Source organism: Camelus bactrianus, chromosome X, assembly GCF_048773025.1.
Source record: "Camelus bactrianus isolate YW-2024 breed Bactrian camel chromosome X, ASM4877302v1, whole genome shotgun sequence".
Lineage (NCBI taxonomy): Eukaryota > Metazoa > Chordata > Mammalia > Artiodactyla > Camelidae > Camelus > Camelus bactrianus.
This window is the reverse complement of record NC_133575.1, coordinates 16,622,411-16,637,836: the sequence shown is the minus strand read 5'-3', so window position 1 is coordinate 16,637,836 and position 15,426 is coordinate 16,622,411.

Below are 15,426 nucleotides of genomic sequence, written 5' to 3'. Positions count from 1 at the left end.
GTTCGAGTCTCGGCCCTTCCACTAATGAGACTCATCACTTACACTATATCTGATCTGTTCAAATATCTTTCTTAGCTAGGTGTTCTCTCTCCTTATACAGATGAGGATACTGAAGTTTGGCGCTGTTAAGTGATTTGGCCAAGGTCACAGAGCAGGTATTTGTCTTAAGGCCTGATGAGTTTCAAATTCAACCCCCTTTTCTCTGTGCCATGTTACTTGATAAATTTGTTTATCTACCTCAGGTAATTAGCAGAGGTAGGTATAGCATGTCAAAATTACACCTGAACAGAGAAAAAGCGATAAACTATGCTTCCTCTAATTCTCTTGTTGAAAAGACTAATTATCAGGTTTTATCTCCTTAACAGGAACAGCAGCCATCATTTAATATGGGGGGGAAAAAGTTTTTTCAGTTTGGAGACAAAAATAGCAATACATAAAATATCTCCCAAGTTGCTTCTGCTAGTACTAAGCATTAAGAAAGATGTAAACATTTGAAAGGTTATCTATCCACAATTGTACTTGTTTACTTCTGAGCCTAGAGGGGAATTCTACCCCCGAGTTTTCTCACCGCCTGGGCCAGACAGCTACTATGCCTTCAGTATGGCCTCCCCTTAGTGTATTATCACCAATCCTTACAGCAGTTCTATGATAAGAATCTTTTGCCATGTTTTAAACAGATATGATGACAGAGGGACAGGCTTTGAAAGAAGGGTTCATTGCTCACAGTTTTCAAGAGGCAGGGGCACGCCATGTCACACAGGGCCACATGGGAAGCACCAGGGATGGTCAGGTGGCAGAAGGAGTGAGGGGAAAGTACAGGCAAAAGCTTTCATTGTAGTTTTCAAGAGAAGTGGGCAAGGCAGGGTAAGCAACTGGGCAGGCTTAGGATCGGAATCATGTCAGCAGGCTCTGGTCTATAAGAGTGGTCTCTAGTTGTCCAGTACCTGGCCCTGGGGTGATTAGGGCAGGGGGGATAGTGTCCTGGACTGCCCGAGCCTGATAAAAGGACGCAGGTGCGGGACATGGACTTGGGATTGGTTGGTCTGCATTTCAGAGGCACTGTGGAAGGCAAGTCACTCATTCTCTCTAGGAATTAGCAACCCTTGGAGGGGCAGTCCCTCCCTGGGTCCAAAAGGCCTCAAGATGTCAAAAACTCATAAAATAAAAAACACAATTACCAGCTGCAAAACCCATAAGCTCTTTTCCAAAGCATACTTCTATTAGAATGTAATAACTATTCCTGTAAGCTAGTGCTTACAGGCTACATCCTCAAACTGATCAGACCCACCCTGACCCCTCAGTTAGACTACTAACCTACAGAAGTCACAGCCAACTGTTCAAGGATGGCTTATGCAGATGTTTATGAAGGGAAGGGGCATATAGAAAAGTGATCTCAAATGTGAGTGGTCAGGCACCAGAATCTTCGAGAGGGCTGGTTAAACACAGACCACTGGGTTCTAACCCTCGGGTGTCTGATCCAGTAGGTCTGGGTTGGTCGGAAATTTGCATTTCTAAAAAACTCCCAGGTGATGCTAACACCACTGGCCTGAGGACCACATTTTAAGAACCACTGGCTTAGAGAAACTATTGACTATAGCGTAGCAAGGTAAACTCAAGACCTAACAAATCTAAACATTAAACGTATGTAGTGAAACCAGGGATGACATTCAAAATATTTAACCAAAAAAAAAAAAAGCCAATAAAGTATTTTTAAAATGTGGGTAGGGTAATAGCTCAGTGGTTGAATGCATGCTTAGCATACACAAGGTCCTGGGTTCAATCCCCAGCACCTCCATTAAAAAAATAATAAAATAAAATAAATTTTATATATATATTTAGAGGGGAGGGTACAGCTCAATGGTCGAGTGCATGCTTAGTATGCATGAGGTCCTAGGTTCAATCCCCAGTACCTCCATAAAAAAAATGTAATAATAATAAATTAAGAAACCTAATCCCCCCCCAAACAATAAATATTTATATATTTAACAATCAGTATGGCATGGTACTGACCAGGGTACTGGGACTAGTCTCAGGGACCCCTGCTGTGGCAAGGCGGTTACAACTATGTTAAATTCACACTTGTGAAGTGGAGCTCAGGGTGCCAGATGGTGAGCCTGGTTCAACAAAAGACTGCAAGAGAAATGGAAACGGAGTTTATTCCTCACAGGTCCTGGAGGACGTGCACGGCACACCTCGAGGGGCCACCTGGGGAGGTGAATGCAGAGAGGCAGGACCTGGTGCACGTACCTTTCTTAGGACCCTCAGGTGGAGTGCTCTGGAGTTACTGAGCTAAGGCCAGAGTGGTCAATTCCATCCAAAAGGAGCAGGGCTGGTAAGCTCCACAAGGGTCTTATCTAAGGGGCGCACCAGGGGCCGGCCCTGGGAGGCGGGGAGACTGTTCATCGCAAGGGCTGCCCTTGGAGGGGCAGTTGCATCAGGAACTCCCATTTGCTTGTGCAGAGTGCGGGCTGTTACCTAGGGCGCATGCCTGCACGAGGGGTGGCTGTCAGTTTCAGGCCCCCACAGGCTGCCTGGCCAAACAAAAGCGCAGCGCCATGGAGTAGCTCAGCTAAGCACTCGCCGCCAGCACTACGTCGTATGTTTTGTTACCCATAGATATACCTGTACATGCTTTCTATTTTTTTTAAATTCTCATTCAGGGCTGTCTATGCCCGTGGGAGGTATTCGGTGCAAATTTGCTAGAGGAGAGGAGGAATGGGATAGAAAAGAAAGGAAAAGGAGGGGTAAGAGGAAGGGAGTGGAGGAGAGGGGAGGGAAGGGGAAGGGAGAGAAGAGGAGAAGGGAAGGGGAGAGGGCCAATGCAATGGAAGGGATTGAGGGCTAGGGGAGCAGCTACTTTCTAAGCAGCATAGAATTATTTCATTATTTTAAGACTCAGCATAGCCACACACTTGCTTACCAACAGAACATGAGCCTGGTGGCTCCCTTCCTCATCCGTGATCTTCAAGTCACATCAACTCCCACTCTTCTCCAACACCAGATGCAGAGATTAAATCTGCCAAAGCCAATCCTAATGGTTTTCTCTCTGCCCAAAGGGTTTATCAAAATGGTGCCTGTCCTTCATATCCGGAATACAGAAAGAACATGTACAAAGCAGTAAAACAGGTCACCTAATGGAAAAAGTGGACCAAAGACTTGAAAAGACACTTCAAAAAGAAGTTATCCAAGTGACCAATAAACATACAAAGAGATGCTCAAACTCATTAGTCACTGAGGAAACGCAAATTAAACAACGTCCCCTCTTCTCTGGTCTCTTCACCACAGACTCGGTCGTCCTCCAATCCTAGTTGGGTGTGTTCCCAATTGGTAGTAAAGTGTGAATATATACCTGTCTGCTTCCTCTCATCTTTGAGCTGCTTGGCTGAGATCACAATCTGGATACTTTTTTTACCCCTGGGACTGGAGGAAGAAAGCATTTAACACTGCAGGATGAATGCAGCTGAAATCCCAATGAGATGACAGAAGTCAGCCTGAAAGGCTAGGTTTGGAATGTGATTTTGCAGCCAGAAAAAGAGCAAGGAATTGAGAGGAGCAATAACGGACCCTTTCTCTGAAGTTACTAGACATGATCAAGGACAAAAGAGATCATTTCTTTCAAGATAGTGGCCGACGTAACTTGTTCACATCTCTTCTACCATAACTCGCCATTGGATTTCTTAATATCAAGTGCTCTCTGGGTGCACAGAGCCTGTTTTTTTTTTTTTTTTAATCAAATGAAGACACAGCCCTGTTCTCTAGAATTTCTGTCAATAGAATACTCATTGGAAAAGAAGAAGAAGAAAAAGGATGGGTGCACATTAAATAGGGTATCTTCTAAAAATGGAGGAAGGGAACTAAGATTTTCAGATTTCAACTGATTCTTTTCACTTTCATAATGCATTTGAAAGGTTTGTACTCTAAAAGGAGCTCCGTTTGACACAACATAATATTTGCCATTATCTTTCCAAACACGAGTACTTACTGTTCATATTTTTAAAAAATTACAATACAGTTCCTCAAGCTCATTTTTACATGGTGAGAACAGAGTACCAATGCAGGTCTATCCACATATCATCTCAAGCTGGAAACCATGCTTATAAACTGCTAAACACACTCTAACCCCCTAATTTGTAAATACACTTCTTACCCACCTGGAAGGCCAGGTTCCAATTCAAAGTTCTCAGACTCTGTGAAGTTCCATGCAAAACCATGTCAGCATCCCCTTTTCTCCACTCACACCCCCACCACCAGCAGCCCCTCAGCGTGGGCAGTAGGCAGTGGGCAGTCTTCCAACAGGCTGTGGTTTGTTAAACTGAGAAAGAGACCCCCAGGAGCCCTGGAAGTGGGCGCTGAGCAGTTGAACAGGAAGTTTCCAGTCTTAGGAATACAAACTGTGTTCTGGGAGGGACACAGGCACATCCCCTTGGCACCTCGGACCCCTCCCTGGTGGTGAGGGGCACGGCTGGAGGAGAGCCTGAGTGAAGCCCTCCTGAACCCAGGCCCCAGGGCAGGATCCTCCTTGACCACTTCTCAGGGCAAAACTGTAGCCCTAGTCGCACAGCTTACAATTTAAAGCCTTTCACATTCAACCTATCCAAATAGATTTAAACTATGAGAAGTTTTTTAAAAGAGAAATACAGACCTCAGGTGTTGGGGATGAGCTCCACTGCAACTAAGGGCTGTGACAGCTCAAACCAAAAGGAAAAGATCCCAGGCGTTCTTAAATAATCCACACAAGTTCATTTGTTTAAGGAGACAATGTTCTTCAAAGTGTCGAATTCCAGGAACATTTTGTCATATTAGTATTGTATACAATTCATCAGGTGATATATGAATTTTAAAAATCTAATACATTATCCAAACAGTAAAGACCATTTGTCTTCCTAAGGAGGTGATAAATACTACATTACACAACAGACTGCCTCACTGATATTATTAGCCATGAATTCCATTTGGAGTTTACTGCTCATCTCAAAGGCTTAGCATTATTTAACTGAAATAACCCCCAATCGTAACTACTCAGACAATCGATCCCGTTGAATCACTGATGTTCCTGTAATGGTGAAAAGGCTGGATTATTTTTGTTAGAAGCTGGCACACCACGTCCTGTGGCATGGTATAATTAAGAACAACTGTTTACTTTTTCTTAAATTCAACACCCCTCACCCCCACCTCAAAAGCTAGACATTAAAGTACTAAATATAATGATCTCGGTAAACCAAATTGCTATGTTCCTGGCAGCCCTTCCCTGCTGTTTCCCTTAAACATTTCTATCTGAAATGATGAAGGAAGAAAAAAAAACAGAAACCTGGAAAATATACAGCTAACCCTTCACTGTATCGTCCACCTAACCATCAGAGTTTCCGCTCCAGTGCTGAAAAAGACTCCCTCCCTCCTTCCTCTGTCCCTCGTTGGCCATTTTAGATTGTTACTTGCACTGTTTCAAATGTCCATGGAGCACACCATGCAGGATCATGAGACACCAGCCCATTATTTTATGTCTATGAGTTAGTCCCCCAAGTAGACTGGGGGACATTTCTGAGGGCCTGCAGTCATCTTGGTTTGCTTGGTACCTTGCCAGGGCCTGACACATGGAAGCATCTGTAATGTCATTGAAGAAACACATGATCACCTTGTGGCCTTCATGAACTATGTAGTGTTGAGACTTATTCTGGCATAAAGAATATCAGAATCAGTTCCCCACAGAAGTGAATGAACCCAGTGCACGACCCCTGAAGTGTAGACTCTAAAAATTAGAAAGTCTAGATAGAAGATCCTGGTTGATTTCATTCAAATCCCACCAGATAGGGAATGACATACAGAGAACTCCCAGAACTTAGTGGCAAAGACAGGACTGACGAGGCATGCCCTTGTGAGATCTTTTTTAAGATGCACTTTGTTTTAATTACATTTTACAACCATCAGGAGACTAGCTTTGGCTATGATTTGAGAAACTGTACAACGTTGCACTTAATCCAAGGTTATTTTTTAGAGGTGAAATTGAAAAGACATCAGATTCTGGAAATGCTTCAAAGGGAATCACTCTGGCACTGGAATAAGTAACCAACACAATATAGCAGCTGACGCCTTTCCTCTCCTCTCCGTTCAGCTCTCCTCTTCTAAGTGTCTTAACACTGTGCGAGGCCTCTGATCACTTTGGGGAATAGAAGGGTTATAAAGCATGAATAAAGACAGATAACCATGTGGGTTTTGTGCTCAGCTAAGCAGAATTTTGTGATCATTACTAACCAAGTCATGTTTCTTTGTTAAGGTGGGTCCTGGCTTAGTACATTTTACTAGCATCTGAATTGTTCCCAAGATACAGTTTTACTATTATTTTTTTTTGGTGGATTTCATATGCTGAAGTGTTTTGTCCACAAACTTAATAATCTCAGGTATAACTACCACATTTGGTAAAATATTTTATTCAGAGCACCTTCGGTAATTTGTTACAATGCAGTTAGTTAGCCTATGAGAACCAATCGTACATAACTTAGCTGTTAAATGTTTAAATTTAATGTTTAAAAATAAATTATATAGTGGGCCATCAGGAAAAATTTCATCTAGACTGTGATCAACATATTTTTCCTTTCTGTAATATTCTAGAATAAAATATAATCCATTGGCATTCTATGGCCATCTGTGTATCTTTTTAAAGAACATTTTTGGCATAGCCCCAACTATCACTTTCTCAAAGTCCAAAAACACCGTTAGACCCAGAAACAGGCCCATGAATAAATGAATAACTTAATGTAGGACAACAAATGCATTTCAAATCATTGGGGAATGAATGGACAATTTGATCAAGGGTATTGGGACAAGTGATGATCACCACGGAAATAAATACCCTCACAATTCATAGCACACCAAAAACAAAGACAAAAAATCCTCCTCACAGCCTACCAAAAAAAGGAGTGGGATCATGAAATGCCAGATCATGAAAGACCTAGCTATGAAGAGACAGACTGGGATTTCAAAATTGTAGAATAGATAAACAAGATTATACTGTATAGCACAGGGAAATATACACAAGATCTTATGGTAGCCCATGGAGAAAAAAATGTGACAATGAATATATACATGTTCATGTATAACTGAAAAATTGTGCTCTACACTGGAATTTGACACAACATTGTAAAATGATTATAAATCAATAAAAAAAGTTAAAAAAAAAAAAAGACAGACCTAGTTATGAAAAGCACAAGTGTAAAATACTGGGCGGGGGGGCAGGAATTGTGTCTGTGTGTGTGTGTGAAAATCAGGCCAGGGAAAGGTTTCTAAAATAAAACACAATAAACAGAAATCATAAAGGAAGCAGACTGACAAATCTGACTACATTAAAATAAAAAATTCCTGTGCATCAAAAATATCATTAATAAATGAAAAGACAAAGCATAGCCAAAACTAGTCTCCTGATGAGTATAAAATGTAATTAAAACAATGTGCAGGGGGTGGGTATAGATCAGTGGTAGAGTGTGTGCCTAGCATGCGCAAGGTCCTGGGTTCAATCCCCAGTACCTCCATTAAAATAAATAAAAATCTAATTACCTCCCACCAAAAAATTAAAAAAAAAAAAAACAAAAAAAAACGAAGTGCATCTTAAAAAGATTTCACAAGCGTAGATTGGGAGTAGATACTTGTAACTATATAAGCAGCACAGGACTATTATCCTGAAGATGTAAATACAGTATATCAATAAGAAAATAAAAGCCCAAAAGCCAAATGGACAGAAGACAGGCATTTTTCCAAAGAGGAACATTGGCTGACCAATGAACTTATAAAAATGGGCCCAACCTCATTAATAATCAGCTGAATAAAAATTTAAACCACAAGAAATTACCATTTCACACCTCCAGATTGGCAAACATTTCAAAGTCTAACAAGGCCCAGTGTTAGCAATGCAGCAACTTCAACTCTCATGCCCTGATCATAACTGGTATCCCAGTTTAGAAGCAATTTGGTGACATCTAAAAAAGTTGAAGCCTGGAGAAGCAAACATGTGGGAAGATTCCACCACTTAATTTCTTTTAAAAGCAGCAGTAGCTTAACACAGCAGGACGTTTGACTGCATTAGTATAAATTCTGATTTTGTATAACTCATTGTTGAAAGCTGATACTTGCTGGTAAATAATAAGAGTTAACATTTGATGCTGAACACTGGAATTTGACACAACATTGTAAAATGATTATAAATCAATAAAAAATGTTAAAAAAAAAAAAGTTAACATTTGAGCATTTACTCTGCCAGGCACAGCTCTAAGCATAGATTTTTTTCATTTGATCCTGACACGATCCAGAAGGAGGTTGCTACAAATTGAATGTTTACGTGGCCACCAAGTTTGTATGTTGAAATCCTAACCCCCGATGAGACCATATTGGCAGGTGGGGCCCCTAGGAGGTGACGAGGTCATGAGGGTGAAGCCCGCATGAATAGGATTAGTGCCCTTAGAAAAGAGACTCTAGAGAGCCCCCTTGACCCATCTGCCATTGAGGGCCCAGAAAGAAGACAGCTGTCAGATGCCAAATCTGCTGGTGTAACATCTTGGACTTCCCAGACCCTTGAAGTATGAGAAAGAAATTTCTATTTATAAGCCACCCAGTCTATGGTATTATTATGGCAGCCCAAAGGAGTAAGACAGAGGAGCCATTATCATCCCTATTGTACAGATGTACAGAGGGCCAAGGCCCTAGAGCCAGGATACGAATGAATCCAGTGGTCTGGGCCCACTTTTACATCCTGCATATCCCATGAGTAAATTGTTTTTGCAGGAGTCGGCACTGCTTGTCCTAAATGTGATGAGTAAACTGTAACAACACTTAATACGTGTGAAGCACTACTGACTTTCTCTTTGGAAATTCAGGGTGGTTTCTCAAGCCAGTCTTTTTTTTTTTTTTTTTTAACATTTTTCATTGATTTATAATCATTTTACAATGTTGTGTCAAATTCCAGTGTTCAGCACAATTTTTCAGTCATTCATGGACATATACACACTCATTGTCACATTTTTTTCTCTGTGAGTTACCATAACATTTTGTGTATATTTCCCTGTGCTATACAGTGTAATCTTGTTTATCTATTCTACAATTTTGAAATCCCAGTCTATCCCTCCCCACCCTCCACCCCCCTGGTAACCACAAGTCTGTATTCTCTGTCTGTGAGTCTATTTCTGTCCTTTATTTACGCTTTGTTTTTGTTTGTTTGTTTGTTTTTGTTTTTTAGATTCCACATATCAGCAATCTCATATGGTATTTTTCTTTCTCTTTCTGGCTTACTTCACTTAGAACGACATTCTCCAGGGGCATCCATGTTGCTGCAAATGGCATTATGTTGTCGGTTTTTATGGCTGAGTAGTATTCCATTGTATAAATATACCACCTCTTCTTTATCCAGTCACCTGTTGATGGACATTTAGGCTGTTTCCATGTTTTGGCTATTGTAAATAGTGCTGCTATGAACATTGGGGTGCAGGTGTCATCCTGAAGTAGATTTCCTTCTGGATACAAGCCCAGGAGTGGGATTCCTGGGTCATAGGGTAAGTCTATTCCTAGTCTTTTGAGGAATCTCCACACTGTTTTCCATAGTGGCTGCACCAAACTGCATTCCCACCAGCAGTGTAGGAGGGTTCCCCTTTCTCCACAGCCTCTCCAGCATTTGTCATTTGTGGATTTTTGAATGACGGCCATTCTGACTGGTGTGAGGTGATACCTCACTGTAGTTTTGATTTGCATTTCTCTGACAATTAGTGATATTGAGCATTTTTTCATGTGCTTTTTGATCATTTGTATGTCTTCTTTGGAGAATTGCTTGTTTAGGTCTTCTGCCCATTTTTGGATTGGGTTGTTTATTTTTTTCTTATTGAGTCGTATGAGCTGCTTATATATTCTGGAGATCAAGCCTTTGTCGGTTTCACTTGCAAAAATTTTCTCCCATTCCTCTCAAGCCAGTCTTGATGTTACTAAAAGTAAGGAGTGGAGAGAAGAATGCTTGGAACTCGTGACTTCCATGTCCAAGGAGCAAATACAATTCAGTCTTGTGTTTCGGGCTCCCTAATTACTAAGAAAATATGTTCACCAAATGGCACCTTTCCTAAGTTTCCAGAACAATGTTCCTTCCAGGAAGCCACAGACTTTGGCACCTCACACCAATGTAGGGTGTCTGTGAAATTCATGGTATTATTTTACTCATGATGTACCTGTTAGTGCTTTTGGTTATTTCCTTCAAAGATTTTACTATCTCTTTGCTAATAAGAGGTCATCTGTTGCCTGCTTCCCTCAAAGTGCCGTCCAGAGCTGTAAGATTCAGTCTTCACATGTTTGTCAGAGTCAAGGTGGACCATCTGTGCTATGGCTGAATAAGACATTTTCCCCTTTCCTTCAACACCATGAATTCTGAACAGGGGGCATTACCACTCCTTGGATTTTACGTTACATTCAGAAGTCAAATATGGTAGATTGAGTTACTGTTCTCAATTTTTCACTCCCTTGTCATTCATTTCGTGGTCATGGCTTTGGGGTTGACAGAGCAGACTTCCTTGCCTCTCAGCCTTGGCCTTGGCCATGCAATGTGCTTTGACCAATGGGACAGTGACAGATGTGGTACAGAGGTGGAAAAGTTGCCTGCATCATCGTGCTTGCCCTCCTGCACTTCCGTCTTTCACCAGAACATGTCTCAGGTAGGTACTGGTCCAAGGAGGAGGAGAGACAGGTGGAATAGACTTGACTCAACTCACAGCTGACAGCAGAGCCCAGGCTAGATCAGCTGAACCCTAGCCAACCCACAGATGGGTTAGAGAGAAATCCACACTTGCTGCTGTAAGCTGTTGAAATTTCAAGTTTGCTTGTTATGCACTGTTATTGCAGTAATAGCTGACTAATACATAAGCCCTCCTCCATCTGCCATATTTTGAAGACCATCTGTATTAGTTTCCCAGGGCTAACGTAACAAAGTACTACAAACTGGGTGACCTAAACAATGTACTGTCTCACAGTTCTAGAGGCCAGATGTCAGAAATTAAGAGCTTGGCAGGTTCGGTTCCTTCTGAGGGCAGTGGGGAGAACTGGTTCCATGCCTTTCTCCTTAGGCATTCCTTGGCCTGTAGAATGGTGTTCTCCCTGTGTCTTCACATCATACGTGTTTCTAGGTCCAAATTTCCCTTTTATAAGGATACCAGTCATTTGGATAAGGGCCTACCCTAATGACCTCATCCTGATCATCTGCAAAGACCCTATTTCCAAATAAGGCCACATTTACAAGTACTGAAGGTTAGGACTTCAACATCTTTTGTGGGGGACACAATTCAACCCATAACACCATCCCAGATGTCTTTCTGGTGGGGGAGAAATAAGACTGGATGGGCCTGATGGCCTTTAGGTTAATGGAAAACCTAAGAGTTTATCTCTAGATAGCTGTAGAGCAGAGAAATAGAACAGCTGACTCTGGAACAACATCTTTGAACTCCCTGGGTCCACTTACCAGCAGAATTTTTTCAGTGGTAAATACCACATTATCCACCAGGGTTAGCTGAATCCGAGGATGTGGAGCTGCAGATACTGAGGGCGGAGTGTAAAGTCATACTTGGATTTTCAACTGTGTGGGAGGTCAGCACCCCTAACCCCAGGGTTATTCAAGGGTCAACCATATTAGGTGTTGCTATCTTCTCATAAATGTTTAAAGCACTTGCAGTAAATCACCTTCATCTCTACTCCTCCCTTAAATGACACATGTGTACTTTCTTCATAGCCTTTATCTTAGTACATCTACACTGACTCGCCTTCATGCTTCTATTTCCAGCAGCTCTCACAGTGTCCTGTTGCTCTGGGCCGGTGTTTTCTGCTTATTTTTCTTTGCTGCATAAGAGGCCGCCCACGTGTTCTTTGCTCTACACATTGCCCTGAATACCCAACACTGTCTTCTAGGACCCTCTAAGCAGAGGCTGCGGCAAAAGTGGCCAAGATATGCTACTGAGAGCTGTTCTAATACAACGTCAGGACTGAATCATGTGACCTCTACTCCTTCCTCCTTATTCTTCTTTGTATTTTGAATAAACTTGCAAAAGACCCAAGCACGAATTAAAATTTGTTCTGGTTCTACTCTCCACAAAAATAAACAAACTTACCTAAACCCATAAAATCAAAGCACAATCCAGGCTTCAGGAAGTTGAATGTTTAGTTGAATAAAAAGGAGAATCCTTTATCCTTGTGTTCAGAACCTCCTAGCTGTCAGGGCAATGTCTGCACACTGAACCGGGTAAACATGCTTTCAGAATTATGAGGACAACTTACTGTCTGCACAGGGTCTCCACTAATTGGCCTCCATCCACTGCCAGTTTTGTAATTTTTCAAATGCTGGGGGTATAAATGCCCTTTGGGGAGTACTGAGAGGTTAAAATCGAGCCCTAGATGGTTTATCTAATTGCCTTTGTAACAAAATACATGAGAACAACCCTAACCCTCGGAAGTCAAACAGGAACTCACTGTAGCAATTACTGTGGCAACACCTATTGCTCTCAGGCCACCTGTAACAATGCTGATATTTAAAAACATTTCAGTTCCCAGTGGTTCATGCAATGGCTTTCTGTGGTTTTTTTCTGCAAAGCCACCTACCTGACCTTCCTCTTACCAGCCTTCTAGCCCAGAGACGCTCAAAGTGTGGTCCGCAGACCGGCAGCATCTGCTGATTAGACTGTGAGAAATGCAGACTCCGGACCCTGCCCCAGACCTCCTGAATCAGACTGTATTTTAAGGAGACCCTCTGGTACTCCTTATACGCACTCAAGTTTGAGAAGCACTGCCCTAGTTTTTCTATTCCTATTTCTAAATAGCAGGACAACTACTGTTCCAGATGAATCTTTTAAGCCTTCAGCAAGTTTTCTCCTAAAACTAATTGAATAGCTTTTTAACGTGACCCCGTTTTCAAATTTAACATGTTACAAAACAGGGCTTTTTGCCGTAAGTAAAAAGAAGGCTTCAGACCAACTCTCACTCTGCATTCTCCTCTTCTGCCATATACACGGGGAAAGAAAAACAGAAAACCCTTCAGCCCTGCAGTGTCTTAGCAGAAGCTCAGGAACATTTAACAGCAAAGAAACAGTGGGGGGTCTTTGGAGCAAGATCTTTGCCAGGGGGCCTTTTGTCTCTAAGTCAGTGGGACCCGCAAGAACTCGAGTGCAGACAGGGAGCCAACAGCCACATCGTCCTCCATTCTCACCAGCATCTCCATTTAGACGGACCCACGGTAGACAATACGACCGCCGGCACACCACTGCCCTTGGCCTTAGGGATCTCCGGTGGGAGACCTCACAGGTATGGTTTTTTCTTTGTGTGGCCATCAGAAAGCCCACAAGATATCATTTAGCCAAGAGAACTGCTGCTGCCTCAGGAGCATCACACTTATTGTGTCCTAAACTAGATCTTAAAAGCAGCATGTGCTCATGCGGGCACTTCCCTGGCCCCTTGAGCCTCATTACTCTTAGGTTTCTGATCCTATGTCCACAAATCTTGCTCTCATGTCCCACAGGCAGAGGCGAGCCCAACTGTGCCATGAGAATTCCTCCCTTATTTTTTCTTACTGTTTAACGTTTTACTTGGAAATAGTTCCAAGCGTAGAGAAAAGCTGCAATAAGAACTTGCTAATATTGATACAGTACTTTATCAAAACTACCATGCATATAGCAATTTGTTTTTCTATGCAATAATGCCCTTTAAAGGATCTGTCCTCCAATATGGGAGCCAGTGTGGGGTCAGATACTGCATTTAGTTGTCTTGTCTCTTTAGCCTCCTTTAATCTGGAAACCTCTTCACAGCCTTTTTTTTGACATTAGTACTTTCAAAGAATACAGACCTTTTAAAAATAGTATGTTTCTCATTTTGGGTCTAATGTTCCCTCATGCTCATTCAGGTAACAGCCTCAGCCTAGCACTGCACAGGTGGCTACGGACCCTGGTTGATTTTCATCACTTTGTCAAAGTGTTGTTCCATTTCTCCACAGAAGCAACACGTGGTAAGCTGAATAATGACCCCTACAGATGCTGACATCCTAATCCAAGAAATTTATGTTACCTTATGTTGCAAAAGGGACTTTGCCTTGACAGGGATGCAGAGAGAGTCAGAAAGAGAAGGTAACGTGACAAGAGAAAGAGATCTGAAGGTGCTATGCTGCCGACTGTGAGACTGAAGGGCCCAGACGCCAAAGAATGCCTCTAGAAACTAGAAAAGGCAAGAAACAGATTCTCCCCTAGAGCCTCCAGAAGGAACCAGCCCTGCCAACACCCTGACCTGAGCCCTGGAAGACTTATTTCAGACTTGTGGCCTGGTAAATTCGTGTTTTTTTCAAGAACTAAGTTTTTGCTAATTTGTTCAAGTGGAAACAGGAATCTGCTATATAACTCATAAGCAATGTGTTGGTGACACTTGAAAAACCACACAAAGATGCTCCTTGACAATTTACCCCAAGATTTTATTTACATCAGTGGATGACTCTTGCCTGATTCAGTCTCCACTGTGATTACAAAATGCTAGTTTTTCAGCTCCCTCCCCTTAACTGGTTGGCACTGAGCTTTCTATAGTAAGGGTCTCACCTATTTGTATATTCGTGTCCTCCGCTTACTTATGTATTTATTTCCCATACAATCTCATGACTTCCAATTTTTTGATGGTTTATAATTTGTTATCCTTTTCTTTTAGGGCACAAACCCTTCTGGATTTACCCAGTGGGAACCAAGGGCTGGTTCAAACTAAGCACAAGCGGACAGGATCAGTGTCGTGGCCTTGCCGCCTGGCCTCCAGGAACTGGCACCGTAACCCAAGACACAGCCCCCCGTAGGCTGATCCAGACCAAAGTGGAGGTCGGTGTAAGGATTCCAGCCAGTGGGTAGGGCGTCACCAAGGGCAGAGAAGTTCAAGAATGACAGTTATCCCCCGTGCCTCCGTTAAAAAAATAAGTAAATAAACCTAATTACCTCCCTCCCCCCACCAAAAAAAGACATAGTTGACAGTGGGGCACAAACAAACATGAAGAAGACTCACAGCAATGGCTGACACCCAAATGGCCGCAGATCCCACACACCATTTCGGTTTTCCAGGCTGAATGCTGCACACCTTCCTGAGTTTCTGCTCCTCTTCAGCCTTTGGGGGTACCCAGAAAGAGCCCGTAAGACAAGGCCCTGGTGAAAGGACCCCCTTCACCAGCACAGCGCTCTCACCTGCGCAGCAGGACAGGGCAGGGCGGGTGGACTCGCTCCCTCGATGCCTGAAGCCCCAGCGGCTTCTCCCTTTAGCATCCCATGGCTTCTCCCTTTAGCATCCCATCGTTGGCTGCTTTTCTTCTTTTGTGATGTAAAAAAATGCTCTTTAATTTTTGGGGGGAGGGTGATAATTAAGTTTTTATTTATTTACTTTTTAACAGAGGCACTGAGGACTGAACCCAGG